Here is a 21873-nt window from a genome sequence, read left to right as displayed (position 1 = left end):
TGCCATCTGCTATGTGCAGACAGATCCCTGAATCTCCACTGTCCAGGCAAATTTCAAGGGGCTTTCACTAGGTTCCAAATTCAAAAATAGATTCCAGTTTATATTCAGGATATGCCCTTACAGAAATTGCTAAGATATTTTCCTTTCAACTTAGTCAGGGAATATCGACTTGTTTTACTTTTCAGAACCATCATTGTTTTTTATATTTTTAAGAGTGTGATTTTATAACAGAATTTATTCTTCTCTGTTTTAATTGATTTTGCTTGGCCTTTGTAAAGAAAGCACTGAAGAAGTTACGAAGACTTTAAGGAACCAGAGGATTTCTAACGTCAAAGGGTGCGATCCAAGTAATGCCTGACCCTTTGGATGTCTACTTCAAAATACAAAGAACTATATGCATTCCTTTTTGACTTCTTACACTCAGTCAAATGGAGAAAAAATTGTTTTCTGCAGAAGCTTATACTTGGCTTTTCATTTTAAGGAATAAACAGTCAGTTTATTACATTATTCCTGTAATACACAGGAATAAACTGGGCATTAACTATTTCCCAGTCAATTAAGCTGCAAGGGATTAAAGTGTCTGGTAAGAGGAAACTATTCAAAGTCTGAACCATGGTCAGCAGTTGCAGTGAGTTGACCCTTATTGAGGTGAAGAAGGATAACCTATTTCAGAGTTTGAAGTTCCTGTCTCTTCCAAAACTGACTGGAGGTGAAAGCCACTGAATGGTGGAGAAAAGCCCACACAAAGGCTTCCTGAAGCCCTGTTCAAGTGATTAATTACAGGCAACTTCGACAGTTTAGGCACTAAGGAGAGCAGGAAAGTGATCACTGATGCCATCTGAACTACTGAACACAGCATCTTTGCAGCAGTATACATCTTACTCATGCTGACTCATCTCCAACCGTAGTGTGAAAAAAACACCTTTTGGACAGCCAGTCAGGAATCACACTGAGCACCTCTGCAGACACAAGTACACAAGCTGCTTTAAGGGTAAAGCTCTGTTACTGATGCCTGTAACAGTCTCCTCTGGATCAGTCATAAAGGACAAGCTACAGCGCTGCATTACAAACTAAGCCACGGTCTTGTGCCAGGCGCATATGCCAAAGGACAAGCAAAGGGAAAGGTGGGAATCCTACCAACCTAATACTTTGCTCCTGCAAAAGAAAACCCTCATATCCCCAACCGAAGAGTAAAGCAGAGCTTTCCCCCACCAAGAGCAGATACAACTGCACTGATATTTAACAAAACAACTAATACATTATCCTCATCTTTCACACAGTTCAATGATGCCAAATCTGCATTCAGCTTACAATGGTGTAACTGAGTCAGACTGAGTCAGCCAAGAGTCAGACTGCTATCACAGCCGTGTCAATGGGAAGGGAAATGTATATCATTGACACATTGACTGCTGCTGCCCAGAGCAGGTCCATGGCTGCAGGGTGTTAATAAGAGATGGCAAAATGAAGCACAAGCCATGAAGGATGGGTACACTGGCGTAGGTTAATATTTCAGTATGGTTTGGACCACTGCTAAGATTTCCATGCCCTACTCAACTAGGACAGCAGACATTTCAGAAGCTTATCTGTTGCGATGCTTGCCTTTTCAACTCAACAGTACAAAATAAAAAAAAAACAAAGAAAGAAAGAAAAAAAAGAGATTTAGTTTTGTGCAAGCGCAAAGGACTGTATGCCTGTAAATATACATCTAGATTCACAAATGGCCTCTCTGGCATCTCTTTCTACGTAGTCTGGTTTTGATGAGTTTGCTCGTATGTGGTGCATTTTCGCAACTTTACGCAGGGATGTAATTTCTGTAAACAAGAGGGTCAGATTGCTCAGCTGAGCCTTTTAGACATCAGGTTAAATGTAATGAACTAGGTTCAACTAAAATTATGATTAATGACAAATAACATTTTTTAAAACAAAAATACAGACAGCAGGAGTCCTTTAAGATAAAATATTTTTTGGCCACTTTCTGAATCTAAATTTTTAATCTTGGATACAAATATCCAATCATACATAAGACAGTTTTCTTTAATCAGGATTCTGGAGGAGTCATAATTAACCTGGGACATGCAGAGAAAGAAAAAGTTGTCTGTCACTTCAGAGAACTTGTACAGCTGAGGTCAGAAGAAGCAATATAAAGTGATCACGGACTATTTCAATCTTATCAGTTTGCTTCCTCAATCTATTAATTATTTTATGAGTTTAAAATGGACTGAACACTGGGGATGCCTGAACAATGTATCTTCATAGAATTATTTTATTTTTTTTCCCCCAGGATGTGTGACAGAGACTCCACAAACGATGCATGTAATTACAATACATAAAAGCAATTCTTTCTAATATGTGTTCTTCGCCTGAAAGCATTTGTGTACAATTTCTTGTTAGTTAATCATCAGCAAGTAAATAATCCCATGCTTAGGACTGTAGCACTTAGGAACAACCTGATCTTTTCACTTTGGTGGCCAGTAGAAGTGGATACTTGAACAATAAGCAGTTTTCCTCCAATGCTAATGCATATACAACAATTGTATGGTTTGAAGCAAATCAGTGTAATCCAAGGAGAGCATGTGCATGGATGAAGAAGCGGGAATAGTGTTAAAAGTTCAACACGTGCACGCCACATCCTGTGGAGCATAGTCCAGTTCGAAACAAAGCAACCTCCCAACCATCTGATTCCTTCAGTAACAGAATGCTCTGTTCCATGCTTAAGGAATAAAAATTAAAAAGACAAAGGAAAATGCAATAAGCATCTACATGTTTCATTTATGTGCTTGCACTAGAAACATGGGATATAACAGCATCCGTCAATTCACAGTGAAGTCTCAGGTGTATGCAGGTGCATTAGTTGTGCATGCGCTGTCATTTGAGATGCTTTATATGGATGTCAAGGTTTTGTTGAGCACCAGGCTCTGTGAATTCAGAGATTTCACAGAGTATTTTTAGCCCCAGGACATCTGGAAGTAATAGAGCATGCTGTGGATCTTAGAGTCACAGAGCAGAGTCCCACACCATGCATGTTAGCAATAGCTGAAGTAGTGACTTGCTTTTCATCATAGTGACTTAACTCCTGGCTTCTCAGTAACACCGGGAGGAAGCTATGTCACTCAGCTCCATTGATTTGATTTACTGGGCCAAACTCACAATCAGAGTAGTTCTGCTGCAATGACCAACGTTTCAGATGGGATTAACATGAATTAGTTTAGATTTGAGTCTTTAAAATATTTTCTGCATTTTCAGTAATAAATAACAGTGACTCAGAATAGAAAAGGACTGTAGTTCAACACAGCACAACATTTTTGACAACAACGCTGCGAACGCAAACAAGCAGATAGTACCAACAAGGATGCACTGAAGTTACATAATATATTTTCAAAGGTCTTTAGGCACATAAAGATTTGTGTAGTACATGATGTTTGGAAAGAGGTAGGGGAGATTTTACTGATTGCAGAAAATGAAGCAAAGAGGATGTTAAAATGGCTGATCTAGGGACAAACTAGAAGATCCTTACAGTTTGCTAAACTTCCATAGTTATTTAATAGCACTAACAACCTAACAACAATAACAAACTAGCAAAGATAAACCTTCCCTCACTTAGCTACAGAATTAAAAGGAAGGTCATAATCCATCCTTCATACAGGCACTATAGATGCTAATACAGCTCAAAGAAATAAAATCCTGTGATTCAAGGATGGGCACATTTACAGCCAGACTGAACTCCTGATGATAATCCTCTTTACAAAAGAGATTTTGCTCCAAGCAATCTACACCAAATATAAATGTTGTTGCTAGCAGCCTGAAGGTTAAATCACTTTTCTCCAGCTAATATATTTCAAGTCATTTTTTGTTTGCCAACAGTACTGACTCAATTCCACAATAGCATACCCAAGTAGCAACAAGCAAGGAGAAACTCTCATTGCTCCCGGAAACCCTTCATGACTTGAAAAATGACACCAGTTTTGCAATCCATTTCAATATATAGCAGTTAAATCTAAAGAGACAGTGCAGTGTGACAGCATAATTAAGGGCTAGAGACAACAAGCAGCGTGCACAGCCGGATTGTGCGAACTGCTGAATGTTACACATGTGGACAGAAGCTCTCAATCTTTTGGAAACCACTAGGAGTTATGGCTTCTGGGCTAGAGATCTGCCCATAGAACAAGACCCAGATGTAGGGCAAAAGCTTGAATTTCAAGATTTAGTCATTGTTTCAGCATTACCTGTAGAGCTTCACAGATCAGCTGACTCTCCTAAGTAGTTTGAACTGTTTGACGGCCATTAAGAATTAGAGGAGAATGAATGAAGCATAAGGGCCACTGATGTAATGAAACCCAGGAGCAGCCTCTTGATTTTTCAGTGAAACCTGTTAGTCTCTCTCAATCTCACTATGCTCTCTCTAAAACTGATGAAAACAAGCCTATAAGCATTTTAGAGCTAACACGGGGCAATTGTGCTAAGGACATACCTACATATGTGATATGGGATTTTAAAGAACAAATATTTCTCAGCAGCTTGAATATGGATCTATTCTGCCTTGCTCCTGTTTAGTTAGCCTACTGGTAAGAACAGCAGCTCCCAGAGACATCAAAGGAGCAGCTTCTGCAGGCTCCTTTCTGTATGACACAGGTCAGCATCTGTACCCACTCTCCCTTCTTTTTTTTTTAGCAGCGCTCACTTAGAGCTAGTTGTTGCAAAGCCATTGAGCAGGTTACAGGATCAAAGCTTAGGTGCTGTGCATAGATCAGGACTAGAAGAGAGTTTTTGCTCTGCCTCAGCATAATTAAATGCAGACATCCTACATCAGAGCATTTCTGCAGGCAATCCTTCCCCTTCTCTTTCTACCAGCTCACTCTTCACAGATATTATCACCTTGCTCTTTCTGCTTTAGCTGTGGCTGGGATCTCTACAACCAGCAGTCCTCTCCCAAACCCTTAAATCAAAACCCTTGTCATACCCATTGCACACCAATCCCACTACATCTTAGCATTGCAAAAGGGAGGTCTCTTGGCAATTAAGTCAAAGGTTTATGAATCTTTTTGTGGTATCAGGGCGGTCTGGCACATTTATTTTCTTTTAGAGATCTCAGCTGATAACTTTGTATTAGCATCCAGCATATCTTAGCACAGTATTTGAAGATTTTCTGTCCTTTTCCACCACTTGTTCTTGTCCCTTCTCAAAAATAGTGGCACTATGATTTATGGCATTTGTGGGAAGAGTTGGATTTGGAGACACCAAGCTGGGCGGGAGTGTTGATCTGCTTGAGGGTAGGAAGGCTCTGCAGAGGGAGCTGGACAGGCTGGATCAATGGGCTGAGGCCAGCTGTATGAGACTCAACAAGGGTCAGTGCTGGGTCCTGCACTTGGGCCACAACAACCCCATGCAATGCTACAGGCTTGGGGAAGAGTGGCTGGAAAGCTGCCCAGCAGAAAAGCACCTGGGGGTATAGGTCGACAGCTGGCTGAATATGAGCCAGCAGTGTGCCCAGGTGGCCAAGAAGGCCAGCAGCATCCTGGCTTGTACCAAAAGTAGTGTGGCCAGCAGGAGTAGGGAAGTGATCGTGCCCCTGTACTTGGCACTGGTGAGGCTGCACCTCGAATTCTGTGTTCAGTTTTGGGCCCCTCACTACAAGAGAGACATTGAGGTGCTGGAGCGTGTCCAGAGAAGGGCAACGAAGCTGGTGAAGGGTCTAGAGCAGAAGTCTTCTGAGGAGCGGCTGAGGGAACTGGGGTTGTTTAGCCTGGAGAAAAGGAGGCTGAGGGGAGACGTTATCGCTCTCTACAACTACCTGAAAGGAGGCTGTAGCGAGGGGGGTGTCGGTCTCTTCTCCCAAGTAACAAGTGATAGGACAAGAGGAAATGGCCTCAAGTTGTGCCAGGGAAGGTTTAGGTTGGATATTACGAAAAATTTCTTCACCGAAAGGGTCGTCAAGCACTGGAACAGGCTGCCCAGGGAAGTGGTTCAGTCACCATCCCTGAAGGTATTTAAAAGACATGTAGACATGGCACTTAGGGACATGGTTTAGTGGTGGACTTGGCAGTGTTAGGTTAACGGTTGGACTCGATGATCTTAAAGGTCTTTTCCAACCTAAAAGATTCTATGATTCTATGATTGATCCAGTTTAAGAATACCTGCATACAGCTTGAGAGTAACAGGAGGCTGAAGTGTTTTGGTGTTTTTTTTTTCAAGCCCCGCTTTTGGAACCGTCGAACTAGCACAGCTGTTGTGAAGGCCAGCAGCAGCAGGACTGCTACCTCCCTGCTGATTGCTACATTCCAGCACTCATAGAAAACCATCCCTTAGTGGCCCCAAAATAGACTGGGTAACTAAAACCAAAAGTATTTAAAAACTGCCTGCATTTCTGTATCAAATGAAAAAAAAGTAGTGATTGGTAGTAGCAATGCACATATTCATGTGATTCCAGCAACCACGTTCTTCACAAAGGCACTGTCATGATATAAAGAAGAATGGTCTTCACTCAAGATTTTGAGTCAGCAGCAATATTGATCCAAGTAGCGCATTAACTAGTAAGTAAATCTGTGTCATGTAATGATGGAGAGACTACCTTCTTGAGGGATTCCTCCTTTACTCCCAATTCTGCCTCTTCTACTGTCACTCCATCCAGCTTTCTTGCCAGGTAAATACATAAGCACAATGCTTAGAAGTCTTAATGAAATCAAATGGAACTGCATTTAGATGTTTTCATAACAAAACCTAAAAAATGCAGAAAACAACAAAAGAAGAAACTACAATGTACAAAGAATGTGGTCAAAGTGATGACCCTCAAATGACTACGTTTTTAAAAAATGAACACTTGTCTAAGCCATGCTACCTTCCTATTGTTACAACTTTTTTTACAGCTATGTCCAGTAGAAGCTGCAAATAAAATGATGAGGAGCTTTGTACCCCTGTGCAGACTTATCAGAATACATACATATTTTTGTTTGTTAAGCTCCAAACCAAATGCAAAATATTTAATAAATGACTGAATGACACTAGCTGCAAAAAAAAAAGCTGTAGGGATTCAAACATACATGTTTACCCTCTCCAGTTTCTGATGGCCTCAGAGTCCCCCATTCAATTTGTCTGGATTTTCCAAAGCATACAGGCTTCTACTGAAGAAGACTTTTCTTTAGTAATGTGCATGCACATACTTGTGTTTGTACAGGCACACATGCATAGAAAACCATTTTTAGCTTCTAGATGCAACAATCTGTTAACTGTATTTCTCCTTGAGTTGCAACCATTTTTGGGCCATCAAGACCACAACTGTCTTTTACATGCTAGTGGCTACAGAATACCCCTTATTGTCAACTTTTACAAGCTGTACCAGAACAAATATTTCTTTTCCTCCATCCCTCCATAATGTCCAAATTTGCTAATACCTCCCTTATAAGACAGAGGAAACTACTTATCAGCTGAGAAGCTCTTGACATGTTGTCAGTGAAACCTCTTGATCATCTTAGATAATATAGTAGCATAGCGTATGCTGCTTAACAGAAAAATGTGGTCACTATACTAAGAAGTCTAGCAATCCTGTGACAGCAAGCTAAAATGAAATTTCACACTTTAGATCTCAGATCTAACAGAGTGGAAAAAATTACCTGCTGTGTTCAGCCTCAGATTTAAGGTTAACTGTAATTATTTTTCTTTCCAATAGAAAGCTAAGCTCAGCAGTCTGAGCATTTTTGTATTCAGGTTTTATTAAGTGCAGCCTAGAACCCTACTCTTGCGTTGGATGAGGCTGAAAGACAAAAATGCTTGGAATATTTCCCACCAAGAGGAGTCTTCTTAAAAGGATGACCAGATGGATGTGAGAGCCTATACTATCAATTTCATAGCAAAACATACATAAATATAGGTATATGTTTTCAAAACCAAAGATTTAAGATACCATCAACTCTTCTTTTTATATTGAAACCTAAAAGAGAGCATTATCAATGGAAATATGTCAGTTTTGCCTGTATGTCTTCTACCTCATCAAAACTCAGATAGGCTAAATACAAACAAAAATAATTTTTCATTTCTCCCTCATTTCTCTATTAGAGCACTTCACACTTAGAGCATTTGATGGCACCTGGCAATCAATCAGACAACAGCAGCAGTCTCATTTTTTCTGTCCAGCTACTGAAACAGGACAGAAACTATCCAGGCTTCTGCTATGCAAAATTCTCCTGTCAAGTGAAGTTCTCCACAGACAGAGCAGGATCGAGCCTTTCAGGAACAGGGAAGAACTGCAGCCAAAGCTTATTTTGTTCCAGGAAGTCTACAGGGAATTTTATGCTGCTTAGCGCATGCTGCTAGCTGGCTTACTCTGCAGCAAGCCAGAACACCAGCAGCAGTGACCAGCTCTCCAATATTCCCTGCATCCCGTTTTGTTGAAGACAATTCTGGCACTACCTGAATCTGAACCACGATACACTGACATATTTGCTGCCAGAGCCCTTGGCACTAAACTAATGACCTCGCACAGGCAGCGTAAGGATGCGTACTAAGGCAGCTACAACAGCAGAGCTGCAGCTGTTTCACAGTTTGGCAGGATACTGCCATGTCGTGACTCTCGCTGTGCAAATGCGATCAACTGACAAACATCTCATTCTCCCTTTGGAAATGCAGACAGCACAGCCAGGAGAAACCAGCAAGCTGCTTCCTCCTACAAGCACCCACGCATGGAGCACTGGGAGGTGGGCAATGGAGACACCAGTATGGGGCCTGCCTACTTCTGAAGAGACGGTGAGGAAACGCAACAGCAAAAAAAAAATGCAGACTTCATATAAATAATATAGAAAAAATATAAAGCATCCTAGTTCTTAAGACAGAAGTCAGTGAGACAGAAGGCATTTCAGAGAGATTCAGTGGTGTTTCTGCCTCCCATTACACCTCACCGTTCTGGGTAGACTTTTCCCCTGCTTTGTCTGACTGTCCCTGTGGGGATGCGCTCCTGACCTCTTTAGTCCTTGATCTATAGCTTCTAGCAAGACGAGAGGAGCATGGAGTTACAGTGCACAGCTGATTGCTGCTGCTGCTGCTGCTCCTGAGGCTGTAGGGTAGCTTGGGGCCAGGGGATGAAAGCCTCAGAGGCTACAAGTGTACAGCGAGACTACTAGTTTTGCCTCTGCCCCTTCTGACAGCAAATGTCATCCTAAGGGTTCAGGTTTTTTTTTTCCATGGGATCAACAAACACAGCATGCGGGCAGCATTGAGCGAGAAGGCCTCCTCTGGAAACTTGAAAAGGGAGTACAGAAGAAGCCCAGCTAAGCCAGAAGCTTCACTAGTCATATGAAAACAAGCGGTGTGTATTAATAGGTAGCTCCAAGGTAGCTGCTAGGATTTTCAGACAGAGTAAACCAGTGTTTGATCAAAGTGGAAAACTGAAGGAAATCTACTGAACATGGGTAGGCTGAGGGTGAACATACCTTGGATGCTAACTGCTACCAACAGAAAGGTGAGACTGCAAAATGTAGCTTCTTTTAAAAAAAGTAAGAAAAAGCAAGAGAGCAGCGAAGAGAAGAGTTTGTAGGACTCTCTGTGATTAGTATCTGAGTCAGTCTGTTTATGGAGGACTTCCCATTCAGCTTCTACCAGGAGGCCTACATCTCACAATGAACTGAGTGTGCAAACCCAAGGGACCTCCTCAGCGCGCTATGCCCAGAACTACCCACAGCAGCTTAAAACTTACAGTACTTCTGTGATCTCTAAACACACTGAGCCAAATTACTCTCGGGTGATATCCTAGCAATCTTCAACACTGATGACGTGGAAACTGAACTCTTCCAAAAAATAGTTTCCTTAAGATTAAGAAGAGACCAATAGCTGAAAGAAATGAAAAACAACTTACAAGGGTCTCCTCATGTGCCTTGGAAAATTTACACTTCTCATGGAATTTGCCAACTGGCACACTGTGGCTAGCTGGCTACGGAGTCTGCTAACATGGGTGCCAATCAAATCCTACGGAGAAGGTGGGCTTTTGTCAAGCAGGAGCTAGTTCAGTAAGAAATGGACTGAAAGCCTCTCATTTCTTGACATCTGACAACTTAGTCACTGCCAGTCCCTAAGAGATCTTTGTATGCAACAAGCCAATGCCATAATATTTTGAGATAAAGTTTAGAATTGCAGTTCGTAAGAAGGTATCAACAAAACAGAGAAATCATGGTCTTATTTGGTCTTATAAATATACTAAAACTTCTTTTTCTATCCCCCATCAGCTCTTCCCTTACTTGAAACCCAGCTATGAGCAAGCAGAACTCATTCTACTAACAGTGAGAACATTTGCACAAAATCTGTCATAATTCAGCTGATTGCACTCTTGATACTAAATATAACCTTTACTTATTTTCTGAGAGTTTAGCTACTCTTCAGCTGGTGGACACTGTCCTTCAGTAATGTGGGAAAACAGACCGAAGGAAAAGGTCAAATATAATGCAAAGAATCTTATTCTGGGTGGGGAAGGAAGAAAGCTTGCGTTGCCATTTTGAAATCTTGATTTATTTGATACTAATGTCAGCTAACAAATTGATAACTGCTTTGCAGGGAAATGGAGAGACCTGAATCTTCTTCATTGCCTTATGCAGAAACAGTATTTTTAGTGCTTTGTTAAGAAAAATAAGATTAATTAGCAGAATACTTTTCTGGCCACATCCCGTGTATGTATTACAGTGTATTACTGTGCAGAATTATCTGGATCCTTTATGTTTTGCTACCTCCTGATCCTCATAAGATGCCTTTAAGGATTTCCGAGTCTTCTAATTAGTACATCTCTCCCTCTTCTATCAGGATAAACAGACTAAGAAAACAGAAATAAAACTAAAAAGCAAATGTTAAGCAAGCCTGAGTACGCTGTTTTAAAATACAGAGATAGATGCAATATTCTGAAACATATATACCTCCAGCAAAGACTATAGATTTGCTGCATCCCAAGCCCTTTGGGATAGGAACTATGCAAGTGCAATAGTACCAGTTAGAACAGGCCTCTGATCACAGCTGAGTCACCTAGAAGTTATCGGAGTGGAAATATTTTTTCTGGATTTGTATATGTAAATCAGTAATATAGCAAACACAGTCATAGCAAACACGGCATAGTAATGTTTATCCCTCCCTTATGCTGTTAAAAATTCTTTCTTCTATTGTATTAGTGTATTCGCTCATACCCTGTCTTATACACATTAACTAATGATCTCTGAAATACCCCAGAGAAACAAAGTAGATGTGTATTTTGTTATTCCCTTGATTAGAAGCAAGGCAATTCACAGGGGCTGTTAATAATGAGAGTTAATGATGCAGTGCCAAGCCACCACTTTTTTGCTCTTTTTGTGAGTTGTATTCAGTTCTTTGAAATTGTTTATGTCGTATTAGAACAGGGGTCAGAAGTAACTTCCATTTCACAAGCCAAAGAGCACAACAGCAAGAAAGATGATAAATGATGTAAAATACATTGATTTTATCAAAATAGTTGTTGCAACTATTAGTTGTTAGTAACTATTAGTTGTTGCAACTAATAGTTACTGCAATTTCATCGGTATCATATGCTTACGTAAATAAAAAAAGTATTTAAAAAAATTTTTGTTGGGTTTTTTTTTTTGTTTGGGTTTTTTTGTCATACAGTTATTCCTCTTGCTCAAGAGCACACAGACCAAACTGTGGATTCAGGAGGGAAATGATAATTATATGTAGAAGAAGCCAAACTAGAAAATGAAAATAATACCCTTCCAAATTAGATTTTCTCACAAACTACAAGGAAAATACACTCCTTAAATCTCCTCACTCAATTTCTGTGGAAGATAGGCAGCACAGTCTGCAGATTTCTCTCCCCGAAGTTCTCCAAGAAACAAACATTTACTCTTCAGATAAAGGGAAAAGAGCAGGAAAAGGAAACTAGAGAGAATTCCCCAGAGTTACTGAAAGCTGCATTAAGGAACTCTGCTCAGCATATCAGCAGCTCTGAATAATGAGGCAGCAGAGAGCTTTGCAGCACTGGGAGCCTTTGAAACACACTTCTCCAGAAAGAAGAGACAATAAAATGTAAATAGAAAATGCCTCTTGGCTGGCACATACTGGTGCAGAGAAAATTTTTCCTCCCCTTCCACATACAGGGACTGATTTTTTCTTCTCTCCTTCTCCAATATTTAGACAACAAGCTGATGAGAGATGACAAGGCACACTTATAGAAGTTCAAAAACATCTAGCATTGAATAAAACATAAGTGCAGCATCAGAAAGGATGGTCAGGCTGTACTAATGTCATCTAATACATCCTCTGTGCACTGAAATGCAAGGAGGGAATGGAAAGAAGTAATTCAATGATGATTTGAACGTTCAAGAAAAGTTTGAGCTAAGTTTAAAGCACTTGAATAATCCTGTTGTAATCAGTGCCAGGTTCAAATTAGCGCACATGTGTTTTCCTGGATCACAAATTACTTTCTTGTCCTTAAGAAGCTCTGCATCCAAAATTTACATCCTCCTATACTAAATAAAGTTTTTTCATTACTTTTTTCTTTTCTTTTTTTTCAGTGACTGACTAGCAGTTAAAATCTTAATTATCTGGCAAAGAAAAATATCCACAAATTTTGCAATGCTGGCTTCACCCTCTCCCCCCCAGTCTCATCCTACCATGATCTGTAAGATAAAGAAATTCTTCCTACTTCCAGGGAATCCCACATAGTCCTCTTAAAGTCAACCAACAGTAAATTTTGGAATAATTTTAAATTAGGTTAGTTACAGACCCAGGAATGCATCCTGAAAACGAGATACATGTGCTGACTTCATACGGCTCATGAAGTACATCCCTGTGGACCAGCACCCAGCGAGCCTCCTGCCACCACAACAATGCTCGCCCCTCAAAATGTCAAGCCATATAGCCTACCTAGTGGTAGTGCCTCTGGGTTGATTAATACCTACCTGTCCTCAAAATGCACAGGACCACACAAAGTTGCAAATGGTATATTAGCATAGCTTCATGTAGCACAGAGAGGTACAGGAACACATAGGCAAAGGCATATGACATGTTTCAGATGAAGTCAGGTATGCGCCCAGATTTTTCTGTGCAGCATCCGATCTACATTCGTGCTGAGCCTTACAGCTAGCTGTCTGTCAAAATGCGGCTGCTTGCTCTCTGGCAGCAGTCTTCTGTTAACATAGATGTGGCTACTGATGTTCCAGAAAGTTAGTAACAAAATACATATGAGATGCAATACTTCAAAATAGATGCGAGTCAATTAATTACATTATGCTAGCATAAAACACTGCAGTAAATGCTGTGCTACTGTGTGCCAGTGATTTCAAGCTTAGGTACAAATACACAGTGTTGGTGATTCCTGATTTATTTTTTTTTTAAGCCTTTTCCTCTCTTGTAGAGACAGGAAATTGTTATGTTCCAAGGTAAAGGTATTTAGCTGTCTTGTGACTACATAAGCATTAATGTTTGATCGAACATAACAACAGAAATAAAGGGCCTTCTAAAAGGAAGGATTTATCCATATCATTTAAGAAAAAGTAACTTATGACTCAATTCCTGTTTATATTTTTTAATTACATTTTCCAAGAAATTATGCTCTTTTTGACTTTTGTATGACCTCATGGTCTTGGAGACAAAGCTCACGGTCTGAGGTTATAAATATCAAGCAAACATTACTAGTTCTGAAACAGAAACACTACTGAGGTGCTTCAGTGCTTTTAGCTCCGTTGCCCTAAGACACCCAAAGGAGGCTCACTCTATCTTACATCTCTCTATTTCGTGTACTTAAAATTTTGAGATTCAGAATAAGCTCAACCACCCTGTTAATCAATTTGTGCCAAGCAGAACACAAAAGACTCGCATCTTAAGTCATGTCTCTCAGGCCCTGGATATTCACAATGCATTGAAAGTCCTAGGCGGGTTCAGAGTCCGTCCTCAGCCCAAACCCCAGAGATGCTGTGAAAATAAACGTCAAGTGACTTGGTGTAACAACATATATGCATGGCAGGCTACCTCTCAAAAATAAACTGCTGTCAGTCCCTGCTTCTCCAAACTGTAGCCAAAAGGTGCAATGTCCTCTTCAAGGTATCAGCAATTGCATTATTGTCCCGATTCTTCAGACACAAATTATTCACCTCCAAGTCTTGCAAAATTTGTTGGATATTCTCCATCTAGGATTTTTTACCGCTAATCTTTGGTCCCGATAAGAGTCCTATTAAGAAGGGTTGAAGTGAGTTACACACAGATTGCCAGGCTGGAAATTCATTGCCAAAATACTTAGCTTAATTGGGCAGGGACATAACATGTAGCATGTACCTGCACTAGGCTTGCCACAAGAAAGAAAAAGGCTGTATTATTAACAGCCAAAACACACACTGACCTTGCCAAAAAGTAGTCTTTGAGACAGAGCATTTCCTGCAATACAGAGATATTTTACCAAATGCGCACACAGAGTAAAGCCCCCGATCAACTACACCTCTTAGGGAAAAGAGTAGTAGGGAACAAACGTGCCTGTAGGTAGTATCAACCATTTTTCCTCTCCAGTTTAACAGCATAAAAGTGATACCACTTGACTGCTTGTGAAAGCAAAGCAAAACAAAACAGAAGAGGTGTTTCACTCTGCTGAAAATTTTATGTCTTGAAATCTCTGTAGCATAAAATCCTGGTTTAGGAGAAACTTTTTTTCCCCTGGCAGTGCAAAACAGCCCAAAACTCAGCATATTTGGCTTTCTGAGAATTTTTCTTGGCTGGGTACTCACAGTCTACAGAGGTTCTCTATGATAAATTTTGCCAATTCTCTTTCTTGACCCCTTCCCAATAGGATGACCAGAGAAAAAAGGTGGCAATCAGAGAAATGGTATGACCCAAGGATCCTGGGTTTATCAGAAGGGTGCTTGAAGCCACAAAAAACAATGAACTGAGGCAGCCTTAATTTGCACTGAAGCCAACATAGGTTTTGGGAGATTTAATGGTTTTGCCATCACATCCATCCTCTCCAATTTTATATTGAACACACGCCAAAAAATCTGGATCTTAACAACTGAACGGCAGAGATGTCCTGCAAGAGATGCAGTCCTAAATAACCACAGGGGAAAGAAATCATGCCTGTGAATAGAGTGAGTTTTTTGACAGAAGGAAGCTTAACCATAGATACAGTAGGGACATGGTAGGTGATTTGTGCTTGGAGAAAAAAATTAATTTAGATGATACTTACTTGCAAATTATTTGATCTAGTTGAAATCTTCTAATAATAGAGAGGATAAAAAGGCTGCTGTCAAGACACACATTTCACATACAAGTTGAGGGGCTGAAGAATAAATGCAATATAGTCAACTTGTGTACTCAAAACTCAAACAGCATAAAGGGACCACTTCTAAAGAGACTGGATGATCCGTTTCTTACAAATAAAAGTCAGTAATTTTTTTTAGATTTTCAAGAACTTTAGAAAGCTTCAGCATTCAAATTCAGGTTAGAAAATCATAGTGTTTAGCAGGAGAGAGAGAACTTAAATCGAGTATTTCATAGAACAAGTAGGTCATCCTTAGAAACACTGACAGAAAATGAAAACTAGTATCTATGATCTAAACGACAAATGATGAACTGCAAGGGAAAGTAGAAGAAAGGCACCTCTGCACTGCCAGGTTTCCCAGCTGGCTGTGAGATGTCAGGTTAGCCAGGTGTCAAATGTTCCATATAAGTTATTAGTGCCGCTAATCACTATATAGCACAGAGATGCCCATAGGTGATACCAAAGCTCTTAGATCATCTTTACACTACAGGAACAATTTTTTTACAGCAGGTTGATCCTTCCAAATTTACAACACCTGAAGTTTAACTCCAAGGCAGAGCCTGGGCCAATTAATTTGCTAAATCTGAACAATCATAAACCTTAATTGGAACATTCTTTGGTTCTGACAGTAAGACTGAAACAATCAATGCACTGCATTTCACAGGGGAAAACCATTGCTAATCCTCAACTGCTCTCTTTCATCAATCTCTGGAGTTGCACTGTGGCTAAACGCAGAGGTTTTGGCAGCAGTTTTAGGTTTTTTTAGAAATTCTTACAAAGGTAAGCAACTCAGGCCATATTTTTCTTGCCCATTCATTTGTGCAGGAAAAATTCTTGTGGGATCAAGTTGTGAGTTAAACAAATTCACTGGACTGGTTTACAACGCAGCTTGAGAAAGAGTTGTGTCAGCGCCGCCGAGGGCATTGTGACATGGTGGGATGAGAGGCAGGGGCAGGCAAAAGCAAGAATTAATTTGTCCTGTATTGTTGCCAAGGCCTTCACATTGTGCAACTCTTGCCTCTCAGCAGGAGTGTTTAGTCTACCTTTTTTAGGAAGTACTCCAACTTCAAAATTTAGCAGTCGTAACAGTTACATGCAACTTTCCCCAGGATTTGCATGAAGTCTCACCTGAATAATTTCAAGCCATCTCTCCAACTCCTCATGGGTGCTTTGCCAATACTCTGCCATTCCCCTTCAAAGCCCTTATTTTCTTTCCCCTTATTTATGCTTCAGTCCAACCTGCAGTGTTGTCTTCTGAACTAGGAAGCTTATAATAGGAACACATCCTCCATGGCCACCAAGCAAGGAGGAGTAAAACAAAACCCTGGTAGCCACCAGCAGCCTTAATCTACTGCTTCTACGAGCGAGTCCCAGCTGAGAAGATGGTAATGGAGAACTGAGGACTGGGGGGATCACTTAAAAGGGAGAATCCCAGCCCAGCATGGAAGAGAAGGTCTAGCATCACTTACAGAGCAAGGGTTTACGAACGTGGCTTACCTGAAAAAATCAGCTCTTACAGAAGTTTATCTGCATGCAGTTAGTTTACTCAGGAAAGTCAGACAAACACCCTAGCAACACAGGAAACTTTATAGGATGCGAGAGGGACCAGTTACTCCCTCCTTTCTATTTGCTATAAGGGAAGGACTGTAAGGTTTGCAGGAAGTAGAGAAGCCACTAGTTATTAGGAAATAAAACAGCTCTAAGATACATTGGGCACACACAGTCATGGCATACTATAAAACACAGGAGAAGAACTGCAACAGCTACAGACAAGTTGAGATAATAGCTAAGATGAGGCAACATGACTAGTTTTTTATTTGACAGCTCTTTCTAGAAGATACAGCCTCTTCTTTGTGCAACGGACTTAGCATTTTTGTTAATTTGCAGTTGAATGGAAAGATGAGTCAATCACCAAACAACTTCATCATAACTCAGGTTTCAGTTTGTGAGAGCAGAACAGCTGCGCACACAACACAATCTATTAAGACAATTTAGCACTCCTTTCCTAATGCCTAGGAAAAAGAGCCCCCTATTCCAGAGTTCATTATATCTTCATTTTCGCTGAAATAGCCTAATATGATGCTTTCATGTTCTTCTCCACATATCAGAGCAAACAGGTTTCAGGCTGTAGTTCTTCCTCATGCCCTGTCCTAGAGCAAAACTAGTCAGTCTAGCAAGAAAGCAGAAGAAACTCAGAATAAAATAAAAATTACTTTCTCTCCCCACAGAGGATATGCGTATCTCTGCTGTATCCAACATATTTTCTTGAAAAGCTTGGTAAACTACAAGTGAAAATATGTATGTTTTACTCACATAACTTGTCCTCCTGCTTACAAAGGACAATACTGACACAGTCAAGACACAGTAAAAGCGACAAGCTCTTTTTTATATAAGCACATTAAACCACAATCCTAAGCAAACAGATTGAGTAGCTACTAACCTCCTATTGAAACAAGCCTCCCTTGACTCACAGGGGACTGTAGGGAAAAAGATGGGAGGAGAAGGGCATGAACCACCTCGAAAAGCAAGGCTCAATGATCTCCACCCTGGATCTCCTGTTTGTGCTACCCATCGGCGTGGGGAACCTCCCGGCTCAGAGACCCAGGAAGGGCCCTTGGTTCCCATGGAGCTCCTGACAGCTGCCTGAACGCTGGTCCACTCGAGCAAAGCTGCGCATTGAGGGACCAGCTCTGGCCTGTCTGCACTTCATTATTCCATATCTACTGTAACTTCCATTTCTCATGCAGGAGTCACTTTAGACCACAGGCTAAAAAATAATCAAATACTAGTTTAATATATTTGCAGCATGACACCTGAAATGAGCTAATTGTTTTCCTTCCTGTTATTGTGACTCCTAGAGCAGGTGTTTTACAGACTGCCAACAAAGAGAGAAATTTGTGTGAGCTACTATGGAGGCCTTTTCTCCCTCAAAATTACATAAAGACCATCCTGATTAAATACTGTCCCACATGAATAAATATCCCTTTCACAGAAGTACTCATTGCAGGGTAACAGCGGATGGCTGTTGTACAGCCGATGGATGAAGTACACATGCTGATCTGGAGGTCTTAATGACATTAAATCTGAACTTTATAAAGTGTTGCATAAATGTCCTGCTTCTCTCTCTATAAAACCTGTTTTTCACCTCAATAAACTTCAATAAAGTATCTATTTTACCCTCCTTTTTCTACCTAGACCATCACACGGTTTTCCTTTGAGAGCACACACAGCTTCCTCAACTTGTTATACACAACATGCAAATATTCCACCATGCCTTTTTTTATTCTTTATTTTACAAACATATTTTCAGTCATTTTACTGAAATATTTATATTATTTCCATCAAAAATGCTAAAGCAAAATGTTTCTCCTGGAGCCAAGGTCACTTATAATGAACTGGGATCTGTCATTTTGTCAAATCTTGTCTCATTTTGACATTTATCTGCATCCATCTGTATTGCCACTACGCCAAATGACAGTTCTAGCTTATGTAGCTCTTGCTCTCATTATCACTATCAGCTGGGCCTCTTGACAGACTGTATCTACCAAGAGACACACACTCTTGCAAATCCTGGTGTATGCTGTGACCTCCGCTCTGCTAAAGCTCTTTAGATGCAGAGTGGGAGGCACATAAATGTGATTCACCAGGGCAAAAGTGCTTGGCCAGTGACCCCAGCTCGTAGTGATCAATGAGGACATCTCTGAATTGCCGCTTCCAGGACTCATCAAAAGCAGTGGAGGAAGACATAATGTCAAGTTGGTCTTTTAAAAAAACCCCACATCACCCTTCTGAAAACCAGTATTTTTCATAATCCTCCATTCTAGCACAAAAATTAGATTTTTTTATTCCTATCCAGCATAAAGATAAACACTGAAGTTAGCAGAATTCCCTGAGGGAAGGAAGTACAGAGTTTTAAATCAGCTCTAGTTATTCCTCCTCCTCATTTCATCTCAATCAGTACTTGCTATGTATTCTACTATTAAATTTTTCCTCATATATCTTTCCCAGCCAAATCTTTTACTTAAGCTGTTCTTGAAAAACTCTCTCTGGTTTGCTGACTGTTATCAGAGATAGATGAGACAGAGCATCACAGCTCTCCCTTGTGGGAAAGCATCACGTCTTTGCCTAAACACATGAAACTCTCTTGGGTTCATCTCCGTTTCACTTTTTGCTCTCAGTAGCCTGGGCACTTCTCCTGCCCGGTTATCATCGAGCTGCATCTGCCTTTTTCTCATCTCTCCTCCCTCCCTCTCACCACCACGCCACAAAGCCGAACTTCGTTTTATTACCTGCTGTCAACCCTTAACTTCTTTGGAGTGCCTGCGTAGGAAGTAAAATTGTTTTAGGTTGTTCATAAAACCCACTGCTCATTCTCTCAGAGCGGTGTCTCCCCTGTCATGGAAAATAATATACAAGTTACAGGAACTGGAGAATCTTCGGGCAGGAGATGCTCTGAGCACTGTAGTCTCCTGGCATAGCACAATCACAGAAGTAAAATTAGCCAGAACTGCAAAGGCAGATTAAGCTAAAAGTCTTCACCTTGGAAGTAAAAAAAAAATAAAAAAAAATAAAAAGCTTCACAACCCTTTTAAAACCACTTCAGTTCTCCTGCAACCTGAAGTCAAATAAAATTCTCCATTTTGCAAGCTTCTTTAGACCAACTCCACACATAAGTGTCTATGTTTAATATACAATATTTTACATTGCATATTTTTATACAATATATGAAAGTACACTTAACATAAGAGGTTTTTCTAGTTACCTTTCTTGTTTCCTCATTTTCCCTTCTGTCTTCTCATTCCCTTTTGCTTATGCACTTTGGCAACTCACACGTTACATTCCAGTATAACAGCAACCTTTCAAAAAATCTGAAGTAACAGGTAATCTTGTCCAATTTGAGGAGAATAACTCAAGTTATTTGCAAAAAATGCCAAACCCTAATGCATGGGATCTGAGGAACTGGGGTTCCATCACTTTATTCTTTTGTTTCTTGCTTAATTACTGAAGTCCTGATAACCATACACAGATATTTGGATAGCAAACCATAACTTCAGTAGAGGAAATATTCTAAATTTCTACTAAGTCTGCGTAGAAAATATAAATACACTTTAATTGCAAGTTCTGCCCTCAGACCTGTGCCTGTGTCTCACGGCAGGGTATGGGGAGCAAAGTATTACCCCTCGTAGAGGAAGATGGAGTGAGGGACCCAGGCACAGCAGATCTACTCAAATCTGTGGGACTGAATGGGATGCATCTAAGGGGGCTGAACGAGCTTGCCGATGTCATCAGGAGAAAATACTCTAGTATTTTGGGAAGGTCATGTAGACTGAGAACAGACCCACGGACAGTAGAGGGCACATGTCGAGACCATCTTCAGGATGGGCAAGAAGAAAGAAACTTCCAGAGGTGGAAGATAAACCATTCTATGTTTCTATAATTATTGATTACTATGATTATAGCCACATTTCAGATCATTTTTACTTCGAAATAGACAAGAAAGAAGAAAACAAACACATAAAAGGGGGAAAGGGAGCTGAAGATTAGTTTCTTTGCTGTGCTGGCATTCAGTTTTGCTTGCTGTAAATGGTATGCTTTACCTTAGAAACAGTCTTCATTAATGCTTGTGAAGTTGATGGGAAAAAAAAAATATCAAAACTCAATACAAATTATCCTGTAGTTCAGGAAAAACCTTAGACATTATAGACGGACATAAATGCAGCTAATTTTTCCAAGTTACATAAAGAACTCTCTCCAGAAAGAAATAAAAATGCCTTCAAAAACCCCAAGTTTCATGGAGTTATGCAACTTCTCTATACATTTTTTCTTAGTGCACTAATCAAACATCTAGCTTCTTAATACAACAAATCCTGGTTTTGGACAATAGATTACCAGGGAGCCTAATAATTATTTTGGCCAGAGAGGCTTTCCTGAGATGTCTCAGTCTCCTGCCTCAACCTGCTCCCCAGAAAACAAGTCCTATTCATCAAGAGAACACTGCCTGCTTAATGACAGGCTTATGAAAACCCAAATGAAATATTTTTATCTTTCCAGCATCAGGAAAGCCTCCAAATAGCTACCGAATGACTAAAATCAGGGAGTGGCCAAGTAGGGAGATTGATTCAGAAAGAAACAGGCTTTGCCTTCACTCTCTGGAAGTCACAGCCTGTGAGCTGGCTTGTTCTATTCCTTTCACCCTGAGAGCAGATTTTCACATCTTTCTGAAGTGCTGTTTTATTGGAATAAAACCCAAAATGTACTCTTACTACTCCAGTCATATTTCCATGCAGGTTTCTGCAGGAAGCTGTGAAGAGCGGTGGTTTCTTTGCACGCACAGCCAGTGCTCTTCCTTCTCCTGGCTGCCTGTGTCAATATCTCTGCTTGCTCTCTCAAACTTGGTAATGGGGACAGCCCCAAAAATAATTAAAAAAAAAAAGACAGCAAAAACCGATGGAAAGAGACACTGACTCTCCTTGTTGGATACTCCTATCTCTCCCCACTGCACATATGACGAGCAAAAACTATTTGGCCCTTAACTCTGAGGTGCCTCAGATGCATAGGCAGAGTGACTCCATTTACTACTTTACTGTTACTGGCACTGGCCCAAAAGGTGAGAAGGAAAGAGCACGCAAAGTAAG

At 40.5% G+C, this 21873-nt stretch overlaps 1 protein-coding gene across 5 annotated transcripts in view; it reads right to left on the bottom strand.

Annotated features, from left to right (window-relative positions):
- The window catches only part of FAR2 (fatty acyl-CoA reductase 2), a 159812-nt gene that overhangs the window by 95784 nt on the left and 42155 nt on the right, over positions 1–21873 (bottom strand). Inside the window, exon 2 of one of the 5 annotated variants that reach the window (XM_072877479.1) lies at positions 13963–14161. The exons of 3 other annotated variants lie outside the window; for them this stretch is intronic. The gene's annotated coding sequence lies outside the window, so the exon portion shown is untranslated. Of the gene's footprint in view, positions 1–6565; positions 6585–13962; positions 14162–21873 lie in introns of those variants that run through there. One more of the 5 variants, XM_072877488.1, reaches the window with a different exon arrangement.

This window comes from Ciconia boyciana, chromosome 1 (genome assembly GCF_034638445.1).
Source record: "Ciconia boyciana chromosome 1, ASM3463844v1, whole genome shotgun sequence".
Classification (NCBI taxonomy): domain Eukaryota; kingdom Metazoa; phylum Chordata; class Aves; order Ciconiiformes; family Ciconiidae; genus Ciconia; species Ciconia boyciana.
This window is presented reverse-complemented; position numbering and strand designations above follow the sequence as displayed.